The sequence below is a fragment of the Narcine bancroftii genome, chromosome 3 (genome assembly GCF_036971445.1).
Source record: "Narcine bancroftii isolate sNarBan1 chromosome 3, sNarBan1.hap1, whole genome shotgun sequence".
In the NCBI taxonomy this organism is placed as follows: Eukaryota; Metazoa; Chordata; class Chondrichthyes; order Torpediniformes; family Narcinidae; genus Narcine; species Narcine bancroftii.
Window position 1 is genome coordinate 280,078,698 of NC_091471.1, and position 23,247 is coordinate 280,101,944.

The 23,247-nt window shown below is 44.2% G+C and overlaps 1 protein-coding gene and 1 long non-coding RNA gene across 9 annotated transcripts in view; both read left to right on the plus strand.

The window, feature by feature from the left end:
• The window catches only part of LOC138758845 (uncharacterized), a 65,691-nt gene extending 49,519 nt beyond the window's left edge, over positions 1 to 16,172 (plus strand). Inside the window, exon 3 of the long non-coding RNA XR_011354500.1 lies at positions 15,643 to 16,172. This is a non-coding gene — a long non-coding RNA (uncharacterized lncRNA). The remainder of the gene's footprint in view (positions 1 to 15,642) is intronic.
• The window catches only part of mad1l1 (mitotic arrest deficient 1 like 1), a 1,066,498-nt gene that overhangs the window by 812,873 nt on the left and 230,378 nt on the right, over positions 1 to 23,247 (plus strand). The gene's annotated exons all lie outside the window — the stretch shown is intronic.

Here is a 23,247-nt window from a genome sequence, read left to right on the forward strand (position 1 = left end):
GAGAAGGGAAAGTAGTTAGTGACAAATGGCTAGAGGTTGTTCATAAAGAGGGCCTTAAAGCCCCATAAATACAAGGGGATTCCCTCGACCCTCCATGTCTACTAGAGTGTGAACGATTCTCCGTAGAACTGTAGTATTTTAAGAAAGTCAAGGCTCCCATTTCTCAGGGTGTAGCACCACATCTTTTCAAATTAAATTTTAAATTTAAATTTAAATTAAAAAGAAATATTTTACATTTAAATTAAATATACAACACGGTAACACGCTCTTCTGGCCCACACGCCTGTACCACCCAATTGACCAACAACCCTGTACATGTGAAGGGTGGGAGGGTCGGAGTGCCTGGAGGAAACCCGCAGTTTCTTATTAACAGCGTTCATTACCAATGGAAGGCGAGCTCTCATCTCCAGAACAGTGCCTGCCCTGAGACACTTTCACCCCATACTTCATCTGTGCTGTCCCTGATGAGAGTGCTTGGTGGGATAGAGCAGCTGAAACTTTACTCTGATGTAGGGCCGAGAATCAGAATCGGAATTTATTGTCATGAACATGTCACAAGATTTGTGGTTTTCCAGCAGTGCCACATTGTTACATAAAATATTTATTTATAATATAATATATATCAATGAGATAGACAACAGACTCGCCAAGGCAAATAGTGCCTTTGGAAGACTACACAAAAGAGTCTGGAAAAACAACCAACTGAAAAACAAAGATAAGCGTATACAGAGCCGTTGTCATACCCACACTCCTGTTCGGCTCCGAATCATGGGTCCTCTACCGGCATCACCTACGGCTCCTAGAACACTTCCATCAGCGTTGTCTCCGCTCCATCCTCAACATCCATTGGAGCGCTTACACCCCTAACGTCGAAGTACTCGAGATGGCAGAGGTCGACAGCATCGAGTCCACGCTGCTGAAGATCCAGCTGCGCTGGGTGGGTCACGTCTCCAGAATGGAGGACCATCGCCTTCCCAAGATCGTGTAATATGGCGAGCTCTCCACTGGCCACCGTGACAGAGGTGCACCAAAGAAAAGGTACAAGGACTGCCTAAAGAAATCTCTTGGTGCCTGCCACATTGACCACCGCCAGTGGGCTGATATCGCCTCAAACCGTGCATCTTGGCGCCTCACAGTTTGGCGGGCAGCAACCTCCTTTGAAGAAGACCGCAGAGCCCACCTCACTGACAAAAGGCAAAGGAGGAAAAACCCAACACCCAACCCCAACCAACCAATTTTCCCCTGCAGCCACTGCAACCGTGTCTGCCTGTCCCGCATCAGACTTGTCAGCCACAAACGAGCCTGCAGTTGACGTGGACTTTTACCCCCTCCATAAATCTTCATCCGCGAAGCCAAGCCAAAGAAAAAGAATATATATCATATAATTTTTAAAATTAAATAAAAAATTACATTTCAAAAAGGTGCAAGAAAATAGGAGAAAGTATAGAAGTGTTTGTGGTTCATTGTCCATTCAGAAATATGCTGGCAGAGAAGAAACTGTCCTTGCGTCGCTGGGTGCTTGTCCTGTACTTTTTTCCTGATGGTAGCAGTGTGAAGAGGACATGCCCTGGTGTTGGGGGTCCCTGAGGATAGAGGCTGCTTTCTTTAACGCCACCTCATGTCAATGTCGTCAATGGAATGAAGTCTGTTGCCTGTGATGTCACAGGCTGAGATAACAACCGTCCGGAGTTTTTTCATGTTCTGTACAGTGGCACCTCCATACCAGGCACAGTGATTCAGCCAGACTGAATGCTCTCCACGGTACATCTGTAGAAATTTAAAAGAGTCTTTGGTGACATGCCAATCTCCTCAAACTCTTCATGAAGTATAGCTACTGGTGAGCCTTCTTCATGTTTGCACTGACATGGAGGCCCCAGGACAGATCCTCTGAGATGTTGACACAAAGGAATTTGAAGTTCTTGACCCTCTCCACTGCTGACCCCTTGATGACGACCGGTTCGTGTTCTCCTAACTTCCTGTATAGAATGTATTCAATGACCACCATCAGCTCCTTGGTTTTGCTAACATTGTTCTGACACCACTCAATTCACTGAACTATCACCCTCCTGAACGGCTTCCTCATTGCCACCTGTGATTCTGCAAATGACCTTGGTGTCATCGGCAAATTCGTAGACAGCATTTGAATTGCATATAACAACACAATCATGGGTGTAGGGAGAGTAGCATCCTTGAGGCGTGTCTGTGTTGATTGTCACTGAGGAGGAAACATTGTTTCCGTTTCATACTGACTGTGGTCTTCCAATGAGGAAATTAAGGATCCAGTTGCAGAGTGGGGTGCAGAGGCCCAGGGTTTGGGTTTGTTGACCAGCATTGAAGGGATGATGGAGTTGAAGGCTGAGCTGTGGCAATGAAGAGTAGCTGGATGTATGTGTTACTGTTGTCTAGGTGATCAAGTGCTGAGTAAAGACCTAGTGAGATTGCATCTGCTGTTGAGTGATTGTGGCGGTCAGTGCATTGTAGTGGGACAAGATCTTTACTTAGGTTTACTTAGGTTAGTTCTAGGCATGACCAACCTCTCACAGCATTTTATCACAGTAGGTGTGAGTGCTACTGGGCGATAGTTGTCGAGGCAGTCACTCTGGTCTTCTTTGGCACTGAGATGATCGATGCCCTTTTGGGGATCTCTGACTGCAGCAGTGAGAGATTGAAAATGTCCGCGAATACTCTGGCTAGTTGATTGGCGCAGATTTTCAATGCTCCACCAGTTTGCCATCAGGGGCCTGACGCCTTGCGAGGATTCACCCTCCTGGCATCGGCTTCAGAGACAGGTAATCGCAAGCTCATCAGAGCCTCTGTAGGGATCCCCATTGAGTTCTCTTTCTCAGAGTAAGCATTGAAAGTGTGCAGCTCATCAGGTAGTGAAGCATCCCAGTCATTTATGGTGCTCAGCCTCGCTTTGAGGGAAGTCATGGCCTATAATCCCTGGCAGAGCTGTCTGTGTCTCTAGATTCCTACGGAATTGCCTCTTTGTTGCTGAGAAAGCATTCCGCTGGGCTTCCTGTAGAGATCTGGATTCATTGGCCTTAAATGCCCTCGGTCTTGCCCTCAGCAGGTTGTGAATGTTCTGATTCTTCCATGGCTTCTGCTTGGGGAATTCCCAGTGTGTGGGCACACACTCATCCACACAGGTCTTGATGAAATTGGTGACAGCCATTGCATATTCATTCAGGTCTGAGGTTGAGTCCTTGGTAATGGCCCAGCCCTAAGACACTTCTTACTCTTTACTTCCTATGGATGGAACATGGCCTGCTGAATTTCTGCAGCATGATCTGGATGTTAAACTTTTTTTTTGTAAATCTTAATATTGTCACAAATCAGGAACATAATGAAACAATTATTTTTAATCAATATTTAAAAAAGGAATATGTGAATACACAATGTCTGAATGTTTAATAGTTCTGCATACTGGTACATCAAAGCAAGAGATCTTTTGATTAATTTTTTTAATATCGAGTAAAATATTCACTTGCTAATTGCACATAAAATATTATTTAATGTCTCTAAATAATACCAGTCTTGCAGTCATTAGGTTTTTTGAAAGTTCATGCTGTTTTCTTCCATACTATATAATCATTTGACGCAGATGCCTTGATTTCTGTTTGAGAAACATTATGGACAAATCTCAAATTGAGCATAAAACCTTACAGCTCGTTATAGGCCCTTCAGCCCACAAAGTGTGCCGACTTTTGTAAGCAAACAAACCTTCTGTACCTCACACTCATATTCCTCTATTTTTCTTACAATCTTTGACATGTCCCTATTTTACTTGCCTCCACCACTACCCCTGGCAATGTATTCCAGGCACCCATCACCCTCTGTGTAAAAATCTTATCTCTGACATCTCCCCTAAACTTTTCTCCACTCAGTTTAAACAGAAGTCACCCCCGGGACAAAGGTGCTCGCTGTCCATTTTATCTATCCTTTATAATCTTACACACCTCTATTAAGTCACTTCTCATCCTTTGGTGCTCAGGAGAAATGATCGAGCTCTCTCAGCCTTCACAAAACATGTTCTCCAATCCAGGCAACATCCTAGTAAATTTCCTCTACACCCTCTCTAAAGCTTCTACATTCTTCCTGTAATAAGGCAACCGGAACCCCAGATGGGTCTAACCCGAGTGTTATCGAGCTGCAACAGTAACTCACAGCTCTTGAACTCAATCCCCCGACTAGTGAAGGTCAGCACACCATACGACTTCTTAACCACCCTATCAACAATCAACAGTATTTGTACCTAACTGATTCATGCTTCTGCATATCTTTCTGAGCTCCCTGAACCTTTACCACATCCCTGATTTCTAATCATTGTGTATCTAGATTAAGAAACAGGAGCAGGAGTTGGACAATTGGCTCCACAAGCCAGGTCCATCATTCAATAAGATGATGGTGTCCCCTGTTGAGGCCTCAACATGTTCACATGTCTTCCTATCTCTGTATAGAATGTATTCAATGACTTGGTCTCCACAATTTTCTGTCAAGAATTCCAATCATTCAGAGCCCAATAAGAGCAAGATGCCCCACCTCAATGACTACCACTCCCTTGATGATGTCCTTTGAGAGGTCAGTTATGGAGCAGATCAACTCCTGTATCAGGAAGGACTCATTTCAGTTCACCCAGGTCAACAGTCGGCTCTCCACTCTGTGTTAGATCTGCTGGACCACAGGAATATCTGTTGTTCACTGTCTACAGCCATCATACCAGCAAAACTCATGATCAAACTCGGGGATCTGGGACTGTCCATTCCTCTGAATCTGAATCCATGACTTCCTCATCGGCAACCCCAATGAATGAGGATTGGCAACATCACCTCCTCCTCACTGACCATCAACACTGGGACACCCCAAGGCTGCATGCTCAGCCCCCTGCTTTATAGTTAAGATTACGTAGCCAAGTTCACCTCCAACGTAATCGATAAATTCACTGATGACCCCACTGTTGGCTCAATAATGTCAGATATAGGATGGAGGATCGAGAATCTGGTTGGATGGTGCCAGAACACTAATCTTCCTCTCAACATTAGCAAGAACAAGTTGTTTATTATGGACTTCAGGCAAGGGGTGCTGTCTTTATTAATTTTTAAAATTTAGACATACAGCATGGTAACAGACCATTTCAGCCCACGAGTCCTCCCAATTACACCCAATCCACCTCAACCCCCAGTACATTTTGAATGGTGGGAGAAACTGGAGCCCCTGTGGAAAACCAATGCATACTTGGGGAGAGCATACAAACTCCTTATACTCAGCGTGGGATTCGAACCCAGGTCCTGATTTCTGGCACTGTAACAGTGTTGCACTAACCGCTACGCTAACCATTCCACCCTGGATTATTGATGGGGTGGCGGTGGAATTAGTACCTTCAAGGTCCTGGGGATTCACATATTGGAGGACCTCTCCTCGAGCCACTGCACTGAGGCAACGGTGAAGATGGCTCGCTGACACCATTACTTTCGAAGAAGCCAAGTCCATCAGACATTCTTCTAAATCCCAATGAGTAGACACTCACCCTGCTCAGCTTCTCTTCATTACATGAAACAGCCCACTGAATGTTCCCTCTGCCTCCAACACGAGTGCATCCTTCCTTAGAAGTGGAGAGAAAATTGGTCACTGTACTCCAGATGCTGACTTACCATTGCCCTTTAAAATTGCATTGAAACTTTCATACTCAATCCTTTTGGCGATAAAGACCAATGTCACATTTGCCTTCCTAATTATGTTTTGGAGGTTCATGTCAAACTTTTGTGCGTCATGCACCAGGACACCCAAATCCCTTTGTGCCACAATATGATGTAATTTGCATTTGCTCTTCCTTCCAGATTGTATAACCCTTTGTTATATTGCGTAAAACTATAGAACGCTATAGCACAGAAACAGGCCCTTTGGCCCTCTAGTCTATGCCGAACTATTATTCTGTCTGCACACAGACCATAGCCCTCCAATGCCCCTCCCATCCACAGACCTATCCACATTTTTCTTGAATATCAAAATAAACCCACATTCAGCACGTCAGCTCATTCCACACTTCCACCGCTGTCTGTGGAGAAGATCCCTGTAAGATTCCATTGAAATATTTCACCTTTCACCCTTACATTCTCTAGTTTTTATCTCACCCCAGTGGAAAAAGCCTGCTTGCGTTTACTCTATCTATACACCTCATAATTCTGTACACGTCTATCAAATCTCCCCTCATTCTTAATGATATCTTTCCTGCGCATAATACTCCAAATTTGGCCTCAACAATGTCTTACACAACCTTACCATGGCAACCCAACTGCTATATACTCAATACTTTGATTTATGAAGGCCAACGTGCTAAAAGCTTTGTTTGCAACCCTATTTACATGTGATGCAACTTCCAGGGAATTATGTATCTGTAATCCCAGATCCATCTGTTCTGCTGCCCTCCTTCAATATCCTATTGTTTCCTGTGAATTTTGTTCTTCCAAAAGGCAACACTTCACACTTGTCCGCATTAAGTGCCATCTACCATTTTGCAGCCCATTTTTCCATCTGCCCCATAGTTCTCTACGTCTCTTTGTGTCCTCCATACAAGTTGCATCATCTACTTATTGGTATATCATCAACAAATTGGGCTATCTTACACTTGCTCATCTGATTGTAATTACTGCACATTTCTAACTGTGCAGTCAATGTGCTCTCCAGGAGATCTCACAGTGTTAGATAATGACCAGATGGTTTGGGACTAAATATTGGCCTGTTCTTCTTCCAAAGCTGCATTAAGTCTTCCTGAGGGAGCGAGTAAGTCTGCTTTAAAGCCTCATTCAAAAGTTGGAACCTTGCATATTGTAGCACCCTCTCACCACTGTACTAAAGGTCAGCCAAGAATTTGTGCTGAGCCTACAACCTCAGACAGAGGAAATGCACTACCAATTCAGTCATTGGCAGGATACAGACCAAAATTGTAAAATAATCTTACTTCAGAGTTTTATAACATTGTGAACATTACGGTGTAATTTTCTGTTGAAACTGCACCAGAGAAAAAGGTACTTTTATTCCATTCAAACCTCTGAACATAAATCCGCAGAACATAAGTGCTCAAAAGCTTTCATGTCAATGAATTATTGTCTAAATGAATTCATGGTTTAAGAAGAACATATTCTCTTACAAAGAGCATAACGAGTGATTATCACCAGTAGGCAACACAGCCAGCATTCAGAAAGCATACATTTGAAAAGTATTACTTTTGAAGCTCCGTGAAAGTGAACATGGTCTTTGATTGCACTATTCACATTTTGGCCATCCACCTCTCTGAATGTTTCATTTACAATTCAATCCGAAGTGTTTTCAGCAATTAGCAAATGTTCAAATGTAGTCAAATAAATCAAATGTGTGTTACTTATTCAGTTTAGGTTCTGATTTGTAGTCCTGAAGTCATTTCAAAAACACTAACACCATGTAAATTATATAATGAAGTGAATTATTCTCAATTTATTAACTTAATTTGCATTTATAAATCTTAGGATGACCAAAACATTATTAAAGTGTAGATCTGATCTTCTCTCTCCTCCTCTGTAAATGTGATTATTAGTCCGACAGCCGTTTTTGTCTTGTCATTTATAATGGTCTGAATCCTCAAATTCCAAGTCAGTACCCATGTTGGGATTTCCCATGGGTCCCAATTTCCAGCACGGGGCCCAGGTGGTGACGTCTTCTTCTCTGTCACCAACGAGAAGCCTGACATTGAGGCATGGCTCAAACAAGTAAATGGAATCCATGCACATGAGATTAGATGAGTAAGCAGGCACAAGATGTGGGGCCATTCAGCCAGGCAGTTCATGTTGACCTCTGTACTCTCATCATCCCTCAAGCAGAAGTTGAGCTTTTTATTATTGTCTACTTTTGAAAAAAAATAAATCAGTTCCAAAGTGTTTCTTTATATTAAGGAGTGGAACTCAAAAATCTGCAGATGCTGTGAGAGACGCCTAACTCTTTTTTAATTCATACCTTGAGAAAGGGCTCAGGGCTGAAACATCGGTAACATATCTTTATCTCCTATGGATGCTGCGAGACCGCCTGAGTTCCTCGAGCATCTCTGTGTTTTGACTAAATCTCAAGGACGTGAGGGAAATATGAAGTGATGGGATTTTGGTAGCACGAATGAAGGGAGGCAATGTGGGATCGAGGTTACTGTTTTAGAAAAGGTGCAGCAGCTGAAGTAAAACCCGGAGGAACTCAGGTGGTCTCACAGAGTCCACAGGAGATAAAGATGCATATCCAACGTTTCAGGCCTGAGTCATTCTTCAAGGTATGAGCAAAAAGCAGGCAGGTGCCTGATTTAAAAGACTGGGGAGGGAAGATGTGCCAAGAGCCAACAGACAAAAGGTATTAATTGGATTTGAATGGGACAGAATAGAGAGGAAAGGTAAGACTGAGGGAGGGGGGGGAATGGTTTGGGCTCTGTGGAAGCAGAGCTGGAGAAAAGGAGACAGCAGTAAAAGGGGAGAGAGAGAGAGAGAGACTGAGCTGGAGGAAAGTTGACATAGAGAAGTGGAAGGCGGTGGGGGGCTATGGAAAACCGGAGAAGTCAATGTTAATGCTACCTGACTGGAGGGTGCCCAGTCAGAATACAAAATGTTGTTCCTCTGATTTGTAGGTGGTCCTAGTCTGGCAGTGCACAAGACCATGGTCAGACATGCTGGAAAAGGAAATGGGATGGGGAATTAAAAGGAGTAGCCACTAGGAGATCCCCACTATTGCGGTGGACAGAGCCTAGGTGCTCAACGAAGTAATCTCCCAGTATGAGTGTAGTTTCTCCGATATAGAGGAGACCACAGCGGGAGCATTAGATGCAATAGATGACCACTGCAGATTTACAACTAGGTGTTACTTCACATGGAAGGACTGTTTGGGGCCCTGAATGGTGGCAAATGTAGCATTTCTTACAGGCACAGTGGTAGGTGCCATGGAAGCGATTAGTGGGAAGGGAAGGATACACAAGGCAGTCACGGAGGGAGCAGTCCCTGTGGAAGGCAGAGATGGGAGAAGCAGAGAAGATATGTCTGGTGGAGAGATCATGTAGTAGGTGGTGGAAATGGTGGAGGATGATATGTTGGATGTGGAGGCTGGTGGTAGGACAAGGGGATTCCTGGTTGCGTGTTGGGGAGGAGAGGGCCAGGGCAAATGTGCTGGCAATGGACGATATGTGGGTGAGGGCCAAGTTGATGGTGGTAGAGGGGAAGCCACATGGTTTGAAGAAGGAGGACATCTCTAATGATCTGGCAAGGAAAGCCTCATCCTAGGATCAGATGTGATGGAAACGGAGGAATTGAGAATAAGGAATGGAATCCTTATGTGGGACAGGGTGGGAAGAGGTGTAGTTGAGGTATCTGTGGGAGTTGGTGGGTTTGTAGAAGATGCCTGTTGAGTGTTTATCTCCCGAGCTGGAGACCGAGAGATCGGGAAAAGGAGAGTGTTGCTAGATATGCACCAAGTGAATATGAGATTGGGGTGAAAGTTGGCGACAAAGTGGATAAAGTCGACGAGATCATCATGGGTGCATAAGGCAGCAACAAAGTGGTCGTCAATGTAGCGGAAGAAAGGTCTGTGTGGCTTGTAGCATGAAATGCTCCACGTAGTCAACGAATAGACAGGCATAACTGGGGCCCACTTATATTCCATCTGGGCACCCTCTAATGGATGGCATGAACTATTTCTTCTGTTTCTGTTAGCCCTTAACCTCCATCTTTCCCTATATTTTCTTAACTCTTAATTCAAGCGGCTGCCTGCTTTTTACTCGTACCTCGAAGAAGGGCTCAGGCCCGCAACATCGGTTATATATCTTAACCTCCCTTGAACACTGTAAGACCCGCTGAGCTCCTCCAGCATTGCTGTGCCTTTACTACAATCACAGGGTCTGAACACTTTCGGGTTTCACTGGAGCGCCAGAAGGACCAGGTGATATGGCTGCAGAAATCGTCGAATGTGGCACTTGGAAGATGTGGTCAACGTGGCAAAGTTAGTGTAGCAGGTCAGGAAATGGTATGACAGCGTCAGCAACCCGGATTTGAACCTACCACTATCTGTAAGGAGTTTGTACGTTCACCCTGTGACCACATAGGTTTCCTCCCACGGTCCAAGGATGTGCGAGGTTAGCAGGTTAATTGATCATGTGGGTGTAATCGGATAGGACGGGTTCATGGGCTGGAAAGACCTGCTAGGATGCGCTGTATCTCTGAAATTACAATTAAAAGGCATCCAGGATTTATTAAAAGAGCCATAGAGTATAAAAGGACTGGTTCTGCATTAATAGTGCTTCTTTGTGTACCTTTGCAGGGCAAATGAACAGAAAACAGTTATTGTGCATTCTGTTTATGTGACAATAAATAGAATCTTAAATGCTGAACCTATCAATGGCACAGGATTTCAATTCTGGCCATGTTGGAGGGGAGATGTGGGAGCATGGAGAAGGTGCCGAGCGGATTGACAGAAATACTTCTTGGAATGAAGGATAACATTCACAAAAATCGATTAAAGGGATAGAGACTGAGACTGTTTATTGTGAGAAGAGTGAAGGTTAATCTAATATAAAATGATGAGGCATCGAGTGAATAATGAGAGGCTGTTCCTGTTGGAGGAGGGTTGAGACCAGTGGAGAGACTGCTGCAGACATAACGAAGATCATTGCATCCGCATCAGTGACAGGAGAGGTCCCAGAAGATTGGAGAGTATCTAATGTGGTAACAGTTCAAGAAGGGGAAAAAAAGGATAATCCAGGCGAGTCAGTGGGAGGGAGACTATTGTAAAAGTTACTTCAGTACTGGATTTATGCACATTTGGAAAGTCATGACTAGATTAGGGACAGTCAGCATGGCTTTGTGATTGAGTTTTATCAGGAGGTGAAGACATTGGTTGGTGAGGGTAGGGTAGTGGAGATTGTCTACATGAACGTTATTTTTTTATAGTAATGTAAAATGGTTATAATCTGAACCATCTGATGGGAGAATCACAAACGGCAATGAGGAAGCGTACAGGAGGGAGATAGATCAGCTCATTGAAAGGTTTAATGAAACAACCTTGTCTTCAACATCAGCAAAACCAAGGAAATGATTGTGGACTTCAGGAGGAAGTCAGGAAAACATGACCTAGTTCTCCTGAAGACAATAAAGGAGTAGGAGAATTAAGAGAGACAAGCTAAAATGTTTTTATGCTACATGTGCATGTAACCTAGAATGCAGTGCCTGAAAATATGGTGGAGGCAGGATCCATAGAACCCTCACAGCACAGTCCTGACCCTTCAGCCCACAATGTTGTGCTGACCTATGTAAACCTACTCCACAATCTAACCCTTCCCTACCTTAACCCTCTGTTTACCTTACATCTTTGTGCCTGTCCAGGAGACTTTTGATTGTCCCTATTGTACCAGCTCTGCGTAAAACACCTCTGACGCCTCCCCTATGCTTTCCTCCATTCACTTTCAACAAGTGTCCTCTGGTACATGCTATTCTCCACTGACACTTCAAGAGGAAATTGGATAAATATGTGGTGAAGGAAAATATGTGAAAGGCTACAGAGAAAGTTTGACATGTGGAAATAGTGACGGGGTGAATGGCCTCCTGTGCTCTGACTATTCAATATTTTACAACGCGTTTGACAACAGTGGCAGGCTTGTCAGTGGTAATTTTGGAGAGGGACTTCACCACCATCATATGCTATTCTGTGAGTGCAGTTACACAAGAAAGTCTGCGTGCAATACACAAATGTGCTCCACAAGCAACATCTATAGGAAATAAAAGGTAGCCAACGTTTTTGGCCTGGGCCTTCATCGGTGAGTGCAGCCATCTGTCTGTGCTAAAACAGTTCTCCATTCAGCCACATTATGTGTGTTTTCACAGAACCCACCTTGCTGCCAACCACTTTTCTTTTTGCAAAGGTTTCAAAATACTGATTTTGCTGTGAGGGTTTGACAAAGAAAAGTGGGAAAATCTGTCCATTGCATGTGGGATAAGAAAGTGGACTGTTGATAACGTCAGCCAAGTGGTAAATGTAGAAGGGCAAGTATACTGCAGGATTGCATCTAGGCAGAACAGAAAGTTTTGCGTTGAACATCAGCAAAACCAAGGAGATGATTGTGGACTTCAGGAGGAAGTCAGGGGAACATGACCCAGTCCTCATCAAAGGCTCAGTAGTGGAGAGGGTCAAGAACTTCAAATTCCTGGGTATCAACATCTACAAGGATCTGTCCTGGAACCTCCATGTTGATGCAATCACAAAGAAGGCTCGCCAGCAGCTATATTTTGTGAAGTGTGTGAGGAGGTTCTGTAAGTCACTGAAGACACTCGTAAATTTCTACGGGTGTACCGTGGAGAACATTCTGGCTGGTTGTATCACTGCCTGGTATGGAAACGCCAACTCTCAGGACAAGAATAAACTCCAGAGGGTTGTTAACTCGGCCTGCAACATCACAGGCCCCAGATTTCACTCCATCGAGGACATCTACATGAGGCGGTGTCTTAAAAATGCAGCCTCTATCCTCAAAGACCCCCACCACCCAGGCCATGCCCCCTTCACTCTGCTACCATCGGGGAAAAGATAGTAAAGCCTAAAGATGAGCACTCAGCGACAGAAGGATAGCTTCTTCCCTGCGGCCATCAGATTTCAATGAATCAAAGGCACTCCCTTACTTTTTGTGAACTGTTATTATTATTTTAGTTTTTATAGTAATGTTGTAAGATGTTTTGCACTGTGAAGCTGCCACAAAACACCGAATTTCATGACTTGTTCGTGACAATAAATCCTGATTCTGTATAGAATAATTGTTTGTGGACATTGCCTTTGGTTCAAGATTAAAGTTGAAAGAAATTGCTTTTGAGGATTGAATGAGGTTGTCTGAAAGTGGCCTTCTGTTGGAATGCAGGACAGAGCATAATCTCGTTTCCTCTTCTCTCTCTCTGTCCTATTTGCCTTTTCCCTGTGTATTAATGAAAGGAGTAGTGGTTTTCAAGCACCTTTCATTTGGTTAACCATTTGATATTTGCTTTGACCTTGACTAATTAACTAATTGCCATGAGCACTCTGGGATGCAGCATGAATAACCAATTTTTAACCATATTGTGCGCTAAATGTAAAATTTTCAGTCATGGCATATAAAAGTAAAGACGTGGAATAATGCTGGATTTGCCATGATTGCTTCTATTTCTTGGTTTAGGTCATTCAATTCTGAGTTTGAGATTTGGCGAAGAACCTGCAGGCATGTTTAATTTTCTCTGTGATCTACTTTTTCTGATTAAAAAACCTTGAGGGCAAAACACAGTGGGAATTAAACGCACAGTGTCTAATTAAACCTAATACCGATGATGAAACTGGTTTCGGGCTCAGGCCTCATCACTTCTTATTTTTTAGAATATCCATTTTACGAACTAGATTGTTATCTGGTTGTCCTACCGCTCTGCAATTTGTTTAATTGTAATTCTGCTAATTATAACAAGGGATCCAGTAAAGCTTCAGATGCATCTAAAACTATTCACAAATATTATGCATTAAGGTTCCTTGTAAGTAATGACAACAGGAATGAGTAATGAATTTCTTCAGGGTACCTTGAAGATGGACTCAGGCCCAAAACATCGGTACTATAGCTTTACCTCCCATGGATGCTGCGAGACCGAGTTCCTCCAGCATTTATGTGTTTTGAGTAACGAATTTGTCCAATTTATTTTCCATCCTACCCCTCTGCACATCCTATATCACCCTGACACACTGGAGTAGTCTGATTCTTTGCTTACATTTTGCCCTCCAGCTGCTCTTCACATGTTAATCTGTGCACAAATATTGTCGAATATGCTGAGATCCTGAAAATCCCTGTACAACTGCAGGCTCTTGTCAGGAGCTTCCTCGCCCTGGCACATTGTCATCTTTAGCATTGTATTTTTTTATGATTCCATCAAGTTAAAATTTAAAAAAATTCTCTTCAGGTGTGGAAGAGGATAACACAAGGTATTGGATGGAAGGTGGGGGTATCCCCCAAAATGCCATTGACTCAGAATAATTTAATCCCCTTGACTCTGGGTAATAAGATCCTTGACACCTGGTGCCAGAGGGGAATCAGGTGTATTGAAGATTGTTACGAAGTGGGGCAGCTTATGTCATTTGAGCAAGTATAATTTGTCCATTCTTCTGCTATCTACAAAAGAAAATCTTTATTGAAGGAAAACTTGGCACCAGCAATGACCCAGCCTGAATATAGCGACATAGGATTGTGAAGGGTATGGATAGGATAGATGTAGGAAGGTTTTTTGAGCTGGCCGGGGAAACTAAAACGAGAGGACACAGTCTCAAGATTCGGGGGAGTAGATTTAGGACAGAGATGAGGAAAAATAGTTTTTCCCAGAGTGTAGTAGATGTTTGGAATTCTCTAACCAGGGAAGTGGTTGAGGCTGCCTCATTAAACATATTTAAAATTCGCTTAGATAAATTTTTACATGATAGAGGAATTAGGGGATATGGGGAGAAGGCAGGTAGGTGGAGTTAGGTCATAAATTAGATCAGCCATGATTGTATTGAATGGCGGAGCAGGCTCGATGGGCCATTTTTGGCCTACTCCTGTTCCTACTTCCTATGTTCCTATGTTACTATGAAGATTCTAATTCGAAAGGGGAACGTGTGTGAATTTATTTCTAAGATGTATTACATATTTCAAAGTGAAGTTCCGAAACCGGGCCTACAAAGGTCGAGGGAGAGATGGGAGCCGGACTTGGGTACAACAATCAATGCAGGACCTGTGTCTGGACAGTGCAAAGGGGGTTGTCCATGCCAGATACAAGATGGTGAAGTATAACTTCCTGCATCAGTTGTACCTTACACCTCAGAAGCTACACAGATCAAAGTCGGAGATTTCAGAAATGTGTTTTAGATGTGGTGTGGAGGTGGGAACTTTTGTCCCCTCTACTTGGCTGTGCTCAAAGGTGAGACTTTTTTGGGAAGATCTAAGGGACATTCTAAAAAAAAATTACAAGAGTGGATTTTCCACAGGACCCGGAGCTATTCCTCTTGGGGGATATTGGAGAAGTGCAGTTTAGACTGACTAAATTCCAGTTTCGTTTGTGGTAGCCAGGAAGTGTAGAGCAGTTTCATAAAAGTCCGACTGACTGCTAAATACCACATGATGAGATATGGAAATGCAGAGTTGCATTCCCCTGGAGAAAATCACTTACAACCTACGGAAGGTGACCCATTCAGTAGAGTGTGGCAACCTTATTTACAGTACATTGGTTCTCAGATAGATTGATTTCCCCCCTTTTATATAGGGATGAGATTAAATTATCCCAGTATGGCCAGAGGTGTGATTACGGAAATAGACTTGGTGCAGACAACACTCCTGCCCTTTTCTTTTCAGGTCCTTTGTTTTTTTTTCTTTTGAGTTTCTTTTCTTTTTAGTGTTTTCTTTGAATAGCTTTGCCATTGTGATTTCTTTTCATTACAGTTCTTGATAGGGGTCCTGTGTCCCATGATGAGTGGGATCGACATAAGTTTTTGGAGTGTATTCGCTGTGGTGGGTGGGGTTTGGACAAATACGGACTTTGGGCATGCATATGTATATGAATGGCTTTGTTTATTGTGAAAACTAAAATAAAATATTTTTGAAAAATCTTTAAATTCTGACCGTAGGAACAATACCTCAGTTGAAGTGGCAACAATATCTAACTGCAGCAATGAACAATCTGCGAGATGATCTCAGTGGATTGAGCAGCACCAGTGGCAGAAGGAGAAAGGTTGACGACTTGATGAGGGGCTTGATGAAGCGTCGACTTTGTCCCACTGATGCAACTCGGCCCGCTGAGTTCCTCCAGTGGATTGTTTCAGGCAGTGTCTGCAGTCTCTCGTGTGTCCTCTCTATAACTACATGGTCTCTTAACGACCTCGCACGACACCAATGGATCAAATCGACATCTTCTGATTTCCTATAATTGTGACTTTCGGAAAGATATTTAAGTAAAGCACCCAGCAACTTTGATTTAATCAACTTTGCTCTTTTGATATTTAACGTATTATGCTTGTTCATGTTTTATTTAATTAACACCAGTGGAAATGGTGCCATTTGCAGTTATGAATGAATATTTACCCATTGTTCTTTTTCTCCAGTTTTCCTGTTTAAATGAGCCCTTATCCCTTTCACTATTTACCTTTTAAGATCACTGAACTGTGATACTGTTTTCTAGAAATGAATTTCAGGTTTTTTTTTGGTAGACATTACTTCCTTTGTCCATCACATGCTGTTTGAATATTTAAGCATCAAACAAAGCTTATTCTCAGTATTTCTCCCTCTCCACGGAATCCATTATTGTGTAGAAGTGAGTCAATTCTCAGAAGCAAAATACAACACGCGTTGATATTGTGAAAGAAATGCAGAGAATTTGGTGCCTCAGGAAGGCAGCCAACATCATAACGAACCCCAATTGCCCTGGTTACAATGTCTTTTCACTGCTCTATCCAGGTCAGGAAGGCAGCCAACATCATGACGAACCCCAATTGCCCTGGTTACAATGTCATTTCACTGCTCTATTCAGGTCAGGAAGGCAGCCAGCATCATGACGAACCCCAATTTCCCTGGTTACAATGTCTTTTCACTGCTCTATTCAGGTCAGGAAGGCAGCCAGCATCATGACGAACCCCAATTTCCCTGGTTACAATGTCTTTTCACTGCTCTATTCAGGTCAGGAAGGCAGCCAGCATCATGACGAACCCCAATTGCCCTGGTTACAATGTCATTTCACTGCTCTATTCAGGTCAGGAAGGCAGCCAGCATCATGACGAACCCCAATTGCCCTGGTTACAATGTCTTTTCACTGCTCTCTTCGGGTCAGGAAGGCAGCCAGCATCATGACGAACCCCAATTTCCCTGGTTACAATGTCTTTTCACTGCTCTATTCAGGTCAGGATGGCAGCCAGCATCATGACGAACCCCAATTTCCCTGGTTACAATGTCTTTTCACTGCTCTATTCAGGTCAGGATGGCAGCCAGCATCATGACGAACCACAATTGCCCTGGTTACAATGTCTTTTCACTGCTCTCTTCGGGTCAGGAAGGCAGCCAACATCATAACGAACCCCAATTGCCCTGGTTACAATGTCTTTTCACTGCTCTATTCAGGTCAGGAAGGCAGCCAGCATCATGACGAACCCCAATTGCCCTGGTTACAATGTCTTTTCACTGCTCTCTTCGGGTCAGGAAGGCAGTCAACATCATGACGAACCCCAATTTCCCTGGTTACAATGTCTTTTCACTGCTCTATTCAGGTCAGGAAGGCAGCCAGCATCATGACGAACCACAATTGCCCTGGTTACAATGTCATTTCACTGCTCTATTCAGGTCAGGAAGGCAGCCAGCATCATGACGAACCCCAATTGCCCTGGTTACAATGTCTTTTCACTGCTCTATTGAGGTCAGGAAGGCAGCCAGCATCATGACGAACCCCAATTTCCCTGGTTACAATGTCTTTTCACTGCTCTATTCAGGTCAGGAAGGCAGCCAGCATCATGACGAACCACAATTGCCCTGGTTACAATGTCTTTTCACTGCTCTCTTCGGGTCAGGAAGGCAGCCAACATCATAACGAACCCCAATTGCCCTGGTTACAATGTCTTTTCACTGCTCTCTTCGGGACAGGAAGGCAGTCAACATCATGACGAACCACAATCGCCCAGGTTACAATGTCTTTTCACTGCTCTCTTCAGGAAGAAAGTGTAGCAGCCTGAAGTCCACCACCCACCTCTAGGTTCAAGAACAGTTCTTATTCTACTGATTATCAGGCTCTTGTATCTCCCCTTTTTATCCAAACCATAAACTTTTCAAAAGTCCACCAAAAGGACCTGACTTCACCATTGATGTGCCACTCTTTTTTTCTTGCACTAACTGTGACTGTGAATATTTATCGATCGAGAGTGTTACTGTGATTGAGAAGTGAAACATTTAAAAAACACTGGGAAAGGTAGGTGCTGGTTTAAATCTCATCATGGACTGTGAGAGGGGACTCTGAATGAGGCAAGTATTTTAAAAGCAATTGGAAAGATAGGTGCTCGTTTAAATCTCTCCATTGGCTAATTAGCTGTAGCCAATAAAAGGAAGGGAAGCTCAAGTTTTGGGGCCTGATGTGGGAGCAGGATTTTGTGGCTTTGGCTTGAGAGGGCTTGGTGAGCACAGGCAGTGGTGCAGGTGTTGAGGTAAGGTAAGAACAACTCTTTCAAGGAACAAAAGGATTCATCAAGGAGGCACAGGTAAGGACAGATTTTTCTAATTTTTATTTTCTATTTGATAGAGAATGGGAATAACAACAAGGGCAGGGACATCCTCCTCTTGCAGAATGTGGATAGTCAGGGAAGCCCAGCAGTATCCTTGATAACTCACCTGTGAGAAGCGCATCCAATTACAGCACCAAATAAACCTTGTTAGTGAATTGGGTTGGATGAACTAAGGATCATCCAGGTGGTTGAGGGGGTTATTACAGGACACAATCACACCTAGGAGGTTTGAGAAAGGTAGCTGGGTGACAGAAAGGGAATAGGCATATGGGGCAGAGTACCCTTTTGGCCATTTGCCTCAGCAACAAGTGTACCCCCTTTGGATACTGTTGAGGGGGATGACCTCTCTGGGCAAGGCAACAGCCCGACCAATAGCACTACGGTCAGCTCTGTCAAAAGGGAAAGGTGAAGCCAAGTAACGTGAAAGTCAAAGGGGACTCAATAGTTAGAACAGGTAGGAGACTGCAGCTGTAAAAGAGACTCCTGGATAGTGCATTGCCTCCCGGGTAGTGTGTTGTGTCCCAAATGCTCAGGTTCAGGATGTCTCTGAGCAGGAACGGAATATTCTTAAGGGGGAGGATGATTAGCCAGAGGTCTTGGCACATATTAGTACCAATGACATGGTTAGGAGCAGGGTAGAAGTCCTACAAAGTAAGTTTCAGGCATTAGGAAAGAGGTTGAAGAGCAGGACCTCCAAGGTGGTTATCTCTGGATTATTCCTGGTGCCAGGAGCTAGGGAAGGTCAGAACAGAAAGATCATGCAGACAAATGAGTGTCTGAGGAGATGGTGCAGGGAGTAGACAACAAATTACAACAGCAAATGTGTGAGAAGGGTAGTCATAAGAGATTTTAGAATTTAAGTAAATTGGGAAAACCAGGTTGGGACTGGATTTCAACAAGGAGAATTTGTAGAATACCTACAAGATGGCTTTTAGAGCCACTTGTTGATGAGTCCATGAAGGGATCGGCTGAACTGGATTGGGTGTTGTGCAATTCACCAGAGCTGATTAGAGAGCTTGGGGTAAATGAACCATTGGGGAGCAGTGATCTCAAGATGATTGAGTTAAATATTAAATTTTAAATTTAACAAGGAGAAGCTAAAGTTAAAAATGTTGGTATTTCAGTGGCATGAAGGGAATTATAGAGGCATGAGAGAGGAACTGGCCAAAGCAGATTGAAAGGGAGCACTACTAGGGAAGATGGTTGAGCAGCAATGGATGGAGTTTCTGCAAGAAATGAGGAAAGTGCAAGATAAATGCATACCAAAAAGGAGGAAATATTTGAATGGTGAAAATGTCACAACTATGGCTGATAAGGGAAGTCAAAGTGAGGATTACAAGGAACCAAAAATTAGTGGGAAGATAGAGGATTAGAAAGTTCTTAAAAACTTGCAGAAGGTAAGTAAGATCCCATGGTATAACAGGAAACAGACCAGCATGGGTCGAGCATTGGCTGATGGGCAGGAAGCAGAGAGTTGGAATGTAAGGATCATATTCTGATTGGCTGCCAGTGATGTTCCACAGGGGTTGATGTTGGGGGCCTCTTCTTTTCATGTTATATATTAATGATGTAGATTATGGGATGAAGGGTTTTGTAGTCACGTCTGCGGAAGATACAAAGGTAGGTGGAGGTGCAGGTAGTGTTGAGGAAACTGGGAGGTTGCAGAAGGACTTGGACAGATTAAGAGAATGGGCAGAGAAGTGGCAATTGAAACAAAATGTCAGAAAGTGTAAGACATGCACTTTGGTAGAAAAAAAAAGGGGAAACTATTTTCTAAATGGGGAGAAAACTAAAAATACCCTGAAAGGGACCTGGGAGTCCTAATGCAGGATGGCCTGATGGTAATTTGCATGTTGATACGGTGGTGAGGAAGGCAAATGCAAAGCCGGTATTCATTTCCAGAGGAATAGAATAGTGATTATAAGGCATTGGCGAGACCTCACTCGGAATATTGTTAAGCAGATTTAGGCACCTCATTTAAGAATGAGCCATGTTGGAAAGGGTTCAGAGAAGGTTCACTAACAATGATTCCAGGAATGAAAGGGTTTTCATATGAGGAGCGTTTAATAACTTTTGGCCTGTACTCATTGGAATTTGGGAGAATGGGGGGGATCTCACTGAAGCATTTTGAATGTTGAAAGGCATGGACCGAGTAGATGTAGAAAGGTTGTTTCCTATCGTGGGCAGGCCTAGGACAAGAGGGCCCAACTTCAGGATTGAAGTTAGAACAGAGATGTGTCGGAATTTCTTCAGCCAGAGGCTGATAAATCTGTGGAATTTATTGCCACAGTTGCGGTGGAGGCTGTCATATTAGTCTATTTAAGGGAAAGATTAATATGTTCCTGATTAGCCATGGCATCAAAGGTCATGGGGAGAAGGCCAAGCAGCGGGATTGAATGGGGAAAACATATCAGGTGAAGATTGAATGTTGGGGCAGACTCGATGGGCTGAATGCTCTATTTCTGCTTGTATGTCTTCTTCTCTTTGGCTTGGCTTCGCGGATGAAGATTTATGGAGGGGGTAAATGTCCACGTCAGCTGCAGGCTCGTTTGTGGCTGACAGGTCCGATACGGGACAGGCAGACACGTTTGCAACGGTTGCAGGGGAAAATTGGTGGGTTGGGGTTGGGTGTTGGGTTTTTCCTCCTTTGTCTTTTGTCAGTGAGGTGGGCTCTGCGGTCTTCTTCAAAGGAGGTTGCTGCCCGCCGAACTGTGAGGCGCCAAGATGCACGGTTTGAGGCGATATCAGCCCACTGGCGGTGGTCAATGTGGCAGGCACCAAGAGATTTCTTTAGGCAGTCCTTGTACCTCTTCTTTGGTGCACCTCTGGCACGATGGCCAGTGGAGAGCTCGCCATATAACACGATCTTGGGGAGGCGATGGTCCTCCATTCTGGAGATGTGACCTACCCAGCGCAGTTGGATCTTCAACAGCGTGGATTCGATGCTGTCGGCCTCTGCCATCTCGAGTACTTCGATGTTAGGGATGAAGTCGCTCCAATGAATGTTGAGGATGGAGCGGAGACAACGCTGGTGGAAGCGTTCTAGGAGCTGTAGGTGATGCCGGTAGAGGACCCATGATTCGGAGTCGAACAGGAGTGTGGATATGACAACGGCTCTGTATACGCTTATCTTTGTGCAGTTTTTCAGTTGGTTGTTTTTCCAGACTCTTTTGTGTAGTCTTCCAAAGGCGCTATTTGCCTTGGCGAGTCTGTTGTCTATCTCGTTGAGGATCCTTGCATCTGATGAAATGGTGCAGCCGAGATAGGTAAACTGGTTGACCGTTTTGAGTTTTGTGTGCCTGATGGAGATGTGGGGGGGCTGGTAGTCATGGTGGGCAGCTGGCTGATGGAGGACCTCAGTTTTCTTCAGGCTGACCTCCAGGCCAAACATTTTAGCAGTTTCCGCAAAACAGGCCCCTCACCCCAAGTCCAAAGCCTGCTGCGCAGCTCAGACGGCAAAGTCCTCCTCAGCGACAAGATCTCCATCCTCAACCGATGGTCAGAACACTTCCAATCTCTTTTCAGTGCCAACCGCTCAGTCCAAGATTCTGCCCTGCCCTAGCTCCCTCAACAGCCCCTAAGGCTAGAGCTGGATGAGACATATAAGGCAATTGAACAACTGAAAAGTGGCAAAGCAGCAGGTATGGATGGAATCCCCCCAGAGGTCTGGAAGGCTGGCGGCAAAACTCTGCATGCCAAACTGCATGAGTTTTTCAAGCTTTGCTGGGACCAAGGAAAACTGCCTCAGGACCTTCGTGATGCCATCATCATCACTCTGTACAAAAACAAAGGCGAGAAATCAGACTGCTCAAACTACAGGGGTATCATGCTGCTCTCCATTGCAGGCAAAATTTTCTCTAGGATTCTCCTAAATAGAATAATACCTAGTGTCGCCGATAATGTTCTCCCAGAATCACAGTGCGGCTTTCGCACAAACAGAGGAACTACTGACATGGTCTTTGCCCTCAGACAGCTCCAAGAAAAGTGCAGAGAACAAAACAAAGGACTCTCCATCACCTTTGTTGACCTCACCAAAGCCTTCGACACTGTGAGCAGGAAAGGGCTTTGGCAAATACTACAACGCCTCGGATGCCCCCCGAAGTTCCTCAACATGGTTATCCAACTGCACGAAAACCAACAAGGTCGGGTCAGGTACAGCAATGAGCTCTCTGAACCCTTCTCCATAAACAATGGCGTGAAGCAAGGCTGCGTTCTCGCACCAACCCTCTTTTCAATCTTCTTCAGCATGATGCTGAACCAAGCCATGAAAGACCTCAACAATGAAGATGCCGTTTACATCCGGTACCGCACGGATGGCAGTCTCTTCAATCTGAGGCGCCTGAAAGCTCACACCAAGACACAAGAGCAACTTGTCCGTGAACTACTCTTTTTGTATGTCTTATGGTCTTGTTTATTATCTCTGTCTGTACAGGGGTAATATAATGTCTGCTGTTATAATTGGTATCTCTGTACCCGTTTGGATGTAGTAAGAAAGAATTCAGGTGTACATTGTGTATGACATTAAACTTGTTACCATTAAAATGAAAAAGTTAGTCAGCCTCAGCAGAGCTCCATTAAATTTGTTCCTAACTAGGATGTTGGTAATGAACAGATGCATCTCTCTTCCATTTGCTTAACCTATCTCCAGGAAGTTTGTGAACAATGCTATAAATGTAATTTACTGGAGCAAGAACCGGACAGAGAGCAACATCCAATCCGCTGGAGAAACGGCGTCGAGCAGCATCAGTGAAACAAGAATGGTGAACATTGGGGGCAGGAACCCTTCATCAGGGCAGGGAGTGTTGAGGAGGGAGAGCTTGTATAATGAAGTGAGAGTGGCTGGACCAGTGGGGGACTGGTGGACCAGGGAGAGGTGAAACATAACAGACAGGGGCAGTCGATACCAGATGAAGGAAGAGGGAAGCAAGTTAATCAAAGGGGTTAGGCTGAGCAAAACGAGTCACACGGCTGTAG